At 38.2% G+C, this 11351-nt stretch overlaps 1 pseudogene; it reads right to left on the reverse strand.

Annotated features, from left to right (window-relative positions):
• Window positions 1–9982: 9982 nt before the first annotated feature.
• LOC149167472 (PHD finger protein ALFIN-LIKE 3 pseudogene) lies at window positions 9983–11125 on the reverse strand (annotated as a pseudogene).
• Between the last annotated feature and the right edge of the window lie 226 nt (window positions 11126–11351).

The raw sequence follows: 11351 nt of genomic DNA on the forward strand, positions 1-11351 counted from the left end.
AATTGCATACCACAATTGCTCATCAAGATATTTGGACAACCAAATCTTGTCAAAATGTATTCAAAAAGAAACTTTGTTATTGTTGCACATGTACTGTCCTTCATAGGTTGTGCCTCCGCCCACTTGTTTAAGTACTCAATCGTGGTAATGATGTACTATGCACCTGTCTTCTTTCCTAGAGGATGAATTGGCTCCACAAAGTTGATCGCCCATTTCACGAATGGTTATAACATCACCTATTACACAAAATATTGTCACCATGACATTCTGCAGTCAGTGTGAGTCTATCACCACTCATACTTTCCTCCTATGCAAGTCTTAAACCTCAGCTTTTCATGTCAAGCCTTGAAAAATGAGAGAAAGTCCTTGAAAATCTCTAAAACTCTGGTTCTACACTTTCTCTTAGCATTACCTATGGTCTGACACCCCCTCGTCATGTCCCCTGTGGACCTGCCCGCTCTGTTTTTGTGTAAAGGGTGCAGACCCATGTAAAAGTAAAAATGGCACAAGTACATTCTTAAAAACTCACTTTGGGTTAGTTTTGGAAGCTTCTAGAGGGAATCTTGAAGTTCCAAGTTCGCTCCTTGGTGGTTCATGCATCCCATAACTAAAGGAGCTAACCCCTTGATGTGAGGAGCTTATTCCTTTGAAGGAGGATTCTATCCCTTCATAGGTGGACATGTAACTTCCTCCCTCTGCACTATAAAATGAGCCATTGGGCTGGTTACTAAGAAGGTTGAAAGCTAAATATTTTTTAGGGTAAATGTTGTTGGAATTTAGACTTCCTAATTGAGCTTGAGAGGAGAGATTACATACCTTTTGATCTCATTGGGAAGAGTGTGAAGCTTATCAAAGTAGAGGAGATTCTTGCTTGGACCCTAGGAGGAGCTTGTACAACATCAAGGCACCAAGGTTGTAGAGTTCTTCTTTGTTTAAAGTTAATACAATCAAGTTTATTTTTCTCAATAAGCTGTCTCTTATGGTTTATTTCATGGATTCCATGATCACCATGATGAATATGATTTATTATATTGGCTATGCAGGTGTTATTTGATGTGTGCTTGTTTGTGTTTGCAGGTTCTTAAAAGGAAACTCATTTGGATGGTCATAGCGTCGCTGCCACAAACTAGCGTTGAAATTAAGGTAGGGTCTAAAACACCTCTTGGTTTTTATTTATAAATCGTAATAGTTAGAGAAAGGTAGATTTGCTTGTTCTATTTGTCGCTAGATATCAGTTGATACTATGGAGATCGGTCTTGTCCGCAAGAATTATTTATCCGGCGGACAAAATGGCAACTCCGCTGGGGACTGGAATTTTGGTTTTTGCCTTTAATTTTACTTTGACTTGAGAAACTTTTTCTCTGTTTCTGGTTTTTTCTTGATGTGTGTGGGATTGGGTAGTTTTTTAGATCCTGAATTGTTTTTTGTTTTTCACGCTTTTGAAAGAGGACCGCACATTCTGTTTGTAACACAGTGTGGACATCCCCACATTGTTGCTTTACTACATAGAGCGGTACTGCATCTGGTTATATCAGATGCCTGCGGACCCTGTCAAACTTTTGAAAAACCTAAAATCTTTTCATCCAGTTAAACTTAGGATTTTTTTATGTTTTTTAGCCTCTGCCCAGATCTGCATGTGTCTTGTTAGAAATTTCTTCTAAGTGAGTTCCATTAGCATTTTGGTTTTAGGTGATTTTCTAGAAGTTTTGCGTGCCTGGTTTGATTTTCGTTTGGTCTTTGTAGTAACTTAAAGTTTAGAAGCCTAAGAAACCTCAGATTAACCTGGTTTTTGCTGGTCTTCTTAATGAGTTTGACTGATTTCTGAAATCTGCCCTTGGTGAGAAATATATCTCGTTTTCTCTTTGCAAAGCTTTGAATGAACTTGTTGGAAAGTTTTGAATTTCATTTTTAAAAAAGAAAACATAGCTGGGTGTTTTTTGATTAATTTGTTATTCTAAACAAATTAGTCCTTAGTTTTCTAAATAACTAAGTAAAACTTCTTCAAAAATAAATTTTGTAAGCTTTTACTTCAACTAGCTTTTTAGAATTTGTAGATCTCAAGATTAGATTTTTGATAGTTTTGAGTGTTTTCTAGAAATTTTTGAATCTCTTTTGAAGGAATTTGTTTTTGTAGTTTTTGAGTGTGGAAAAAGAAAAAGGATTTTTTCATGAATATAATTAGTAGTCTCGTTTTGAGTTTGTTGGAAAAGACAAGAAAAAAATTCTTTTCATTTATATGTTAAGGAAAGATTTGCTTTTCAAGAAATTGCATTCTCAACTCTTTCTTTAGCTAGAAATTCATCAAAGAAAAAGAATTTTTTATCATCTTAGGTGCATTTTTAGTGTTTTGGAGCCGAGTCTTCACACCATAAAGTTTCATCTCCATACTTTTTGACTTAAGAAACAAGCAATAAAAATAACGCTTAAAGTAAAATTTATGTAGCAATCTTTTTATTTCTAGGGCTCTTTATCACCAACATAGCTTAGGCTAGTATCTTGGAGTAGGGAGTAATTAACTCTCTAAGATAGTTAAAACAAACAAGTAGCTCTATCTTGCGTTAGGAGATAAATTCCAATTGTTACATCTATGCTCTGGGAAGCTCCTCTTAAAGGAGTCAACCACGAGATCATATCTGAACCAGTGGGGTAATCAATCCTTCCTCATTGAGAATGATAGAAGATATACATGTACTAAAAACAGTAAACCTTGGATTGACCATTGTCGAGGAGCCTGGGGTCACTTGTTGGTAAACCTTGGATTATGTCAAGGAGCCTTCAAGGGGATTGAGCTTTGTTACTCTACCCTTGCATGTGTATCGGATCATAGACAGTTCCCCCAAGTATATTTGTTTCTGTTGGTAACCATAGTGACCATAATCTATAGGATTCTTTCCTAAGGTGATGGTGGAGGGAAGATCCCACTGTACCTAGAGCAGACGTCAATTAGACTCACTTGGACTCTTTGGGGGGTTCTCTTCACTCGAGACGGTTTAGTGAAGAAACTTGTGCCAGTCTATTTCATTAAGCAAGTTGTCGGGATAATTGTTCCAACCACCCTTTCTGTATTGAATTTTTCAACGTTGGATTTCATCACCAACTAGTGTTTTTGGTATGGAAAGTTACTATTTGTATTTGGTTTGAACTCCTAGATTTTTTAGGCATGTGATTCAAACTGTTTGGTTCTTTAGAGACTTTAGGTGGTTTCATTGAGATTTTTCTTTGTTTGTGTGTGAAGTAATTAAAATATTTAATTGTGGCTGAATTACCGAGACAATCCCATAGACTTCGGGGCCAACCTCCCGAGTATTCACCAAGCTAGCTTGAAGGGCTATGAGCTTTTGCAAATCCTAGTGATAGTAGAGTTGGGTCACCGAAAGAAAGATAATCTTCTTTAGCTATTCATCCTTATTATCAAGTTCAAGCAACATAGTATATTTCTGAACCAATATCGTTTTTCGAAGTTACTGGTAGTTTTTCTTCTACTAGTGAATTAACTGAAGAACTTGAAATTTCTGAGCCTGAAACTGAACCTACTGCTACTCCATCGTCAGGATTTGCTTCTCCAACTTCCAGTGGTCCTGGTTCACCTAGGGTTGGAAGGATCATTACCCAAAATCTTCCTTCTGGACTTATTGCTATTGAAGAACTCGTTAGTCTCGAAGAAGGTATAACTATCCCTGAAAATCAACCAACTATAGAACTTAGAGAGCGTAAATCAATTTTCTACAATCCACCTAGGAGGGACGCTTGGTATCTTTCATTGACTAGCTTTTTAGAAAATATGGGTCTCAAGTTTTGACCGCCTTGAGTTCCTTTTCATCCAACACCTAGAGGTTATTATCCTCCTTTAAATATGTTGAGATAGTCATCCATGTTTTCCCAATACTCGGAAACATTTTTGTATGGCGGTCCTTTTGTTCCTTCTGGGTATCAGTCACTCACTAGTACTTTTTCAGGAGCATCTCCTCAACCCATTGAACATGGGTTATCAACCGGTAACAATGGAACTAAACTGTTCAGTGTAGAAGACATTCTTATCGTGTCAGGTACCATTCCAAATCCGCAACCTCAAGGTAGTCAGTTACTTCCTCGGGGGACCCCTCAAGGTACTCAGTTATTGCCTAGGGGGCAACCTCAAGGACAGTACATACCTTCGGGACAATACATTCCTCAAGGTAAACTCCAGAATTAGTACGTACCTCAAGGTCAACCCCAATATCAATAGATACCTCAAGGTAAACCCCATGTTCATTACATCCCTCAAGGTTATCAACCTCAAGTTCAGTACCCAACCCAAGGTTTCCAACCATCTTCAGGTCAATCATTTGTCCAAGGAGTTGGAAATGTACCTTTGAATTATCAACCCTACACTCAACCTGGTTACGGTCCTCATTATGCTCAACCTTCTATGGGTCCATACCCTAGAATGAACATGGTGTGGGATCCATCTCAATCTCAACAGATCTTGCAACCTAATGTGTAGTTGTCATCTCAATCTAGACAACCTTTGATTTCTAGTTCAACCCAGCAACCTGTCCAACCTACTATTCAAACTTCTGCACCTGGTGTAGCTCATCAGTCTAGGCCTAGTTCACCTTGAACTCCACCTCAAATGACTACTGCAACTACTACAGCTTCTATTCAATCTACCCCACCTACTTCTGGAGTATCGGCAGCTCCGGTTTCTACTGTTCCTACATCAACTCCTCAAGCATCTTTACCTTAGTCTGGACCTACAATTCAGACTTTGGTTCAGATTCTTGTAGGACAACCTTGTCCAAGTACAATTGTCACAAGTCAACCTCAATTTACTTATCAACCGTACCAGGGACAGTACCAATTCAGTCCTGCTATGCAGAACCTAGTTTATCAGTATCAACCATACCCTGGATATACTTATCAGCAACCTCAACAACCCCAGAATGGTCCAGCTAATCCTAGTTTTCTGGGAGGATATAATATCCCAAATGCAATTCCAATTCCATGTTATCCTGGATATCCTCCTCCTGGGGCTGGTCTTATGACCTAGGGTTTTCGAGACCCTAATCATCAGTTACCATTCATTGCAACTTTGGACTTGCTTGATTTGTCGCGCCTTATGAACAATCCGATTAATTATCTTCCGTTTTGGCCACCAATGCCGAATAAGTTGTCCAGTGATATCCCAAAGTTTGAAGGTAAATCAGGAGAGGATCCATCAAACCACATGATGACTTATCACCTCTGGTGTGCATCTAACTCCATTATAGATGATTCAATTCGTTTATATCTTTTTCAATGCACTCTGATTGGTCTTGGGGCCAAGTGGTACATTGAGTTACCGCGAGCCTCTTTTTATAATTTTAGTCAATTAGCCACTTCGTTCTTAACTCATTTTCAGTTTCCTGTCAGATATGACAATGGCACAGAATTATTAACTTCATTAAAATAGTCAACATCCACTTATATTTCAGATCACATTCGTGAATGGAGACGTCGACGACATTTAGTGAAAGTTTTTATTCCAGATCAAATCTTAGCAGAATGGTTTGTTAAATCATTATTACCTAAAATCACTGAGGATGTGGCTAAGGCAGGAGTTGTTACTGAAGAGCAAGTAATTGCTCAATCTCAGTACCTTGACCTCGTTTATACGCAATCGGGTACTTTACACACAAAAAATCCCCGACCTTCAAAAACAAAATCAAATAACTGCAGCTCCTTCAGGGTCTCATGTCGCTGATGGTATGATTGGTTCAGTTAACACCAAAAGTAAGAATAAATCTTTAAAGAAATATTCTCCTATTATAACTTTACCAGATTCCCCGATGGGAGACTCTTCCGCTGAAATTCCTGCCGATATTCATGTCATAGAATCATCTACGGCCAAATCAAAATCTGGCAATAAAAATAAGGGGAAGAAGAAAAATAAGAAAAATTTGAAAGAGAAATCAGAGAAAACAGAATCTACTGATGAGAAACATAAACCTCATTATCCTTGTCTCATTTGTGATGAAGATCATTTTACAAGAGACTGCCCTCATCGCGTTGAGGTTGCGAAAATTGTCAAAGGTTCTCAAACGCCTGCTGTCTTGAAGGATCCTTTTCCTAGTCAAGATAGTAAGATGATCGGTTCTTCCTCAAATGTCTTAGAAGAACCCATAATGATGATGTCCCATGTTAGGATTGCGACACGATCGCAAGATTATGGAAGTAAAAGTCCTGTTGGTGGTAAGGAAGAAGAATCTTCTAATTCAAACCCATCAACTTTGACTCCTCATTCTGATCCACTATATATCAAGAAACCTAACCAAGTCTTAGTAGTCAAACTGCCTACTAAGGGTATGCTTCGAAAGTCAACTTTCAATCTGCATGTGAGAGCTGCTCAGAACTATAACGTTCTTGAAGACTTAGTTATTTCCCCTTCAGCAATGTTGGCTTTGGAGGTGCTACAATCATGTCCAGCACAACATAAATTGCTATTTTCGGCTATAGGAGCTATTGATATTTAGGACTCGAACCTTATAATCTTCGATTTTGAAAATAGTATACCTCGCTTACCTCATCAAATGGCTTTCTAGATTCTAGTGTTAGTAAAAAACAGACCTTGCTTTAGGACTATAATTGACAAGGGAGCTTCTACGTGTATTATGTCGATTCAGTGTTGGAGATCACTTGGTTCTCCTATACTTAATCAATCCCCAATGATTCTAAAGACTTTTGATGGTCATGCGTTCCATCCTTTTGGCATTTTATAAGATTTACCTATAGGGGTTGAAGGCAAAACTGTTAATCTAGATGTGGAAGTGGTTGATGCCCCTCTAGATTACAACCTTCTCTTGGGTCGTAGTTGGTCTTACGCTATGACTGTTATTGTTTCATCGGTCTTTCGGCTTATAAAGTTTCCTCATAATGGAAATATCATAACTATAGACCAGCTAACATACTTTTCATCCGACCCAGCCTCTTCTGAAAGTATACAACATGTCGGTAAAACAACTATCCCTTATAAGGATGTTGGGGTAGGATTGGTTAAAGATTTTGGTTTACTAGGAACTTTTTCATTTCCTCCTCCTAACGTATCACCTTCTACTGCAACTATTCATATGATTTCATCAGACAGTATTGTTTATGATGATCCTTGGATCGTACCTTCCGAATCTGAGGCGGATTCATTTGGTGATGTGATGCCTTTGAGTCCCTATGAAATTGTGTATTAGGTTGTATAGTTGTTTCCGACCCTTCTTCAAGAGAAATTGATCTAATGAATGTGGTCCATGGAGAATCACTTTCAACATCAAACTTAGATTCAACAAATTTTTCCAAACTTGTTCATACTGATGAGCAAAATCGTGAAATTTTTTCTATTGATGACTTACCATGGGAAGATATTCATCATAGATCTTCGTTCTTACCTGAGATTGATCATTTTGAAAATGATTTTTCATCTATTCTTACTATTGATTATGTCAAAGAACCACAGAATCCATTGCAAAATCCTGATTCTGAGTTAAATTTGGGAAATATTTCTCGAACGGTTCCTATTGACATTTCAGTTAAACCTGGAATTGTTGAAAACATTCATATAGGTGCCTCCTGTACGGAAAATGAACTCCAAACTTATAAGGACCTATTTCAAGAATTCTGCAACGTGTCTGCCTGGTCATATGAAGAAATGCCAGGAATTGATCCAGCAATTAGTGTTCATGAAATCAAAACTTACCTGGATGCTAAACCCATCTGATAATGTTTGTGTCAGATCCACCCGCGAAAAGCTGCTGCTATTAAAGCAGAAGTTGAGAAATCACTTAAAGCAAGTTTCATTTATCCAATTCCCTTAACGGATTAGGTATCAAATATTGTTCCTGTTAACAAAAAGCAAGGAACGATAAGAATATGTATCGATTATAGGGATATTAATCGAGCCTATCCCAAAGACAATTACCCAACTCCTTATATTGATCAAATTATTGATGAATGTGCCAGCAGTGAAATATTCTCCTTTATGGATGGTTTTTCCGGTTACAATCAAATCAACATTCTACTTGTTGCTCAACCAAAAATGGATTTTATTTGTCCATGGGGGACATTTGCTTATTGCAAATTACCTTTCGGGTTGAAAAATGCCGGAGCAACTTTTCAAAGAGCTATGTCTTACGCGTTTCATGACAACAAATACATTGTGCAACCTTATCTCGATGATTTACCTACCCATTCATTACGTAGAGCCAATCATCTCACTTATTTACGAGCAATCTTTATGAGATGTAGGCATTATTGAATTAGGTTGAATCCACAAAAATTTGTTTCCTATATAGAAACGGGTCGTTTATTGGGATTTTTTGTTTCGAAAGCTGGCATTCATGTCGATCCCTCGAAGGTTGAAGCTATTTTCAAATTGCCTCCTCCTTCGACTCTACGCCAACTCCAAATTTTTCAAGGGAAAGAAAAGTTTTTACGTCGATTCATTCCTAACTGTTATCTCAAAATCAAACCCTGATAGGCTGCTAGTCAGGTTGACTCTAAGTAACTATTTCAAACCTACTTTAGGCTGAGGCTTAGCCTCCTCAACCTGAGAGGGCTCTCTCTGGATGGGTTAATGATTTTGATTAAGATAAGATGGCTAACTCTTTGTTAAATAACTGAGACAAATATGGATGCTGGAAAAACATTAAACAAGTTTCCATTGGGCCTATGGAGTCAACAACATCTTAATAAACAACGATCTTGACTTTACATAGAAGTCAGGGCATTCAACATTTGAATATTCAAAACACAACTCATATGGAACCACAGTTTATAAATGCATACAGGAAATCAGAGCACAATCAGTGAATTCTGAGTGATTATACATTTATACAACTGTAAAAAATTAAGGAAAAGACAAGATCACACATTCTGAACATAGAAATCCTTCATGAATCCTGAGAAGTAAAGCCAAATTATATTACTGAAACTCTGTCTTTACATAAGCCAAATACAATGCTCTGTCATAAAGTTTTCCAACCCCTATTACCTTTCATTTTCTTCAATATATAGCCTTCTTCTACCTGATTGAGATTCCTCCTCCAGCATGAGGGGAAGTCGAAGTCTACTTCTAATGACACCTATTAACCCTTTAACAAACTAATAAATCCAACTGACTACTAATTGACAGCTCTAGAATCCTAAAACAATTTGGATTCTAATTCTACATCATGCTGAACATAGCATTCATTACAATCGAGATTTATTCCCTGACAAGTGGTCTCTTTGAGTTTGGCTATGGTAGGTGTTTGTAACTACTTGCTAGCCTTTAATGTCGTATCCTTTCCATTGCCCCAAAATAGAACAGATTGCCACGTCCTTGATGTGCTGGCCACCTTTGTCATGTGTAAAGGCAAAAACTCTTTCAAACTGTTTTGACATATCTTGAACTGTGGTAAGTGTGTTCACTTGATGACAAAAATTTAAAGCTCGATTCGAATCCATATTTTCTCCACTTATCTTTACATGGTTGAATGTTGATAGCTTCAGATGATGCCTTGTATATATTCCCCTTTCAAAATTTCCGCTTGTATCTTAAAACCGGTTGACTGATATTAGATTGTTTAGCTTCAGCAGTTTCGTAGCGCGCTAAGAAACTACTGAGCTTTAGTCATCATCTTCAGCGATTTTTAAATTCAAAAGTGCTTCAATCTTTTAGCATTCAACATCAGTTACACAACATGACTTTATATTGAGATATGTCAAAGCAACAAGACTTCGGGAAATTTGTAATTGGTGGCAGAACACGGGGTGATGTGAAGATTGGCTTCTTGGCATCATAAAAACAGAACTTTGGAACCTGAGCTCCAAGAGCCAAATTTGCGCCAAAAATGATTTGCTTGTTCTTCATATGACACTATTAACACCTAAAGTGCCTCCAGTATTAGTCCCCCCACCACTGGGTTGGAAAGGTATTCCTCCATTGAGTTGAGATGATATCATCATCTCCTGTATACAACCAGCCAGCCCAATATTCATACAGATACTGCATACAAAACTGACCGCCTCCAACAGGTCTCAGCTTGCGACAGCCTAGAGCTTAATTGGAAGCCTTCCGAGTGCAAGGAAGTTAGGAACAAACCACAAGGGTTGAAGACACTTCTGCATCCGAAACCACTAGGTAGAAACATCACAGATAGTCATCACCTGTTAAGTTGAATTAAAGTTCCCCTCGGCCATCCATTAAGCTCGGGGCCTTTTGTTGCTACAAGTTGGACATTTATAATGCTTAATGTGTTCAGCTCTCGTAGGAGTAATCTTAACACGTTTGCCATGGAACCATTTCTCACACATATCACAACAGATCCAAAACTTCATCAGAGGCATAATTGTCACCACAAGCTCCATGAAGTGTATCACCATGTTCATCGTCTTCCTCTTCATCCAACATATCATCCTCATCTCTAGGTGGTATTAACTTTGATGGCTTTGTTTGAGATTCAGATGCTCGAGGCTTTATACCAGACTTGTTCTTGCTGCTACTGTTGTTGGTTACAGTAGTTTTTTCTTTTGATTGCTTTTTTGCAGCTCCAGTAACAACCTTAAAAATAGTTGGAATTTCATTGATCATCATAAAAATTCTTTTCCTTTCATTCTTGTCGAACTCAAATCTTGCACCAAAGTAGAACGAAATAGCCAACAGCCACGCATCACTATGAACAGCAACCAAAGATAACCAATATTTTTATTGCATTCTGTCCCGCGCAAAATTAATTCCCAGAGCTGGCTCCGGAAGCTCTGGTGGTACCTCTTCAGCTGGAAGATTAACTTCCCATGACTCATTTCGCAACCCATAAAGGCACAAGTTCTCTTTCTCCGGATCACATTATTGGTAAAACTCTTCCACATCATTGGTGAGGGCCTTAATCATTCCGGCTCTTCAGCCCTTGAAATCCTTGAAGACTTCTTCCACCGTGCGCGGATTGTAAGGCCCCGACCCTCCTTTCATTGATTTGATATACCCTCCTTCCATGGATATGATGTCTCTATATATATTTTATTTGCCTACACTGGCTGTGAAATGCAGAAAAAGAAATAGAGCTGATTATGAGTCCTCCGGCTCCTGGGCTTGTAATCTATTTGTTCAGATTGGTTGACGATACATAGCTAGAGCGAATGAAAGCAATGGACAATTCCCAGAAACAAATCCAATGTGTTGAACAGAAATTTCTGAATCATTCTAGCCAAGATCAGTAGTTGGCACAGGCTGCTGTTGATATAGGCTAGAAGTTGCAGTAATAGGAGCCCACTGAATAGAAGTAGATGTTATGGTAGCAACAGAAGAAGGTTGTATAGAATTTGAAACAGATGTACCTGAATTTGCAAAAGGTGGTGCAGAGTGGAGC

Source organism: Pinus tabuliformis, chromosome 5_1 (assembly GCF_031772625.1).
Source record: "Pinus tabuliformis cultivar Carrire ecotype Pingquan chromosome 5_1, CPIR1, whole genome shotgun sequence".
Classification (NCBI taxonomy): domain Eukaryota; kingdom Viridiplantae; phylum Streptophyta; class Pinopsida; order Pinales; family Pinaceae; genus Pinus; species Pinus tabuliformis.